This window comes from Apaloderma vittatum, unplaced genomic scaffold, assembly GCF_000703405.1.
Source record: "Apaloderma vittatum isolate BGI_N311 unplaced genomic scaffold, ASM70340v1 scaffold34004, whole genome shotgun sequence".
Taxonomy (NCBI): Eukaryota; Metazoa; Chordata; class Aves; order Trogoniformes; family Trogonidae; genus Apaloderma; species Apaloderma vittatum.
The window spans coordinates 12,661-12,948 of record NW_009714994.1 but is presented as its reverse complement, the minus strand read 5'-3'; the positions used below and the strand labels follow the sequence as shown (position 1 = coordinate 12,948).

The window sequence follows — 288 nt, the reverse complement described above, 5'->3', positions numbered from 1 at the left end:
CCTGCAGGGAAGTAGAGGTCACTGCCATGGGGCCAGGCCTGTATTTTTTCCCCCCCCGGGCACTGATGGACATCCGCCCCTTGAGACACATGCTCCCTAGTGACACATGGGTGTCCCCTGAAGGCACCACCTCACCCTTGCCAGCTCCTGCCTTTGGCTGGCCAAAGGTAAGGAACTGGGGACAATTCTTGGGCTGCAGAGCCACGACAGGAGCAGGAGCCTCGGGGCAGAGGCAGTTCCCAGAAGGTGTGCCTTTCGCCTGCAGCGCAGTCATGCAGCCCAGGGTTC

At 61.5% G+C, this 288-nt stretch overlaps 1 protein-coding gene across 1 annotated transcript in view; it reads right to left on the bottom strand.

Annotated features, from left to right (window-relative positions):
• The window catches only part of ASB10 (ankyrin repeat and SOCS box containing 10), a 7,498-nt gene that overhangs the window by 3,934 nt on the left and 3,276 nt on the right, over positions 1-288 (bottom strand). The gene's annotated exons all lie outside the window — the stretch shown is intronic.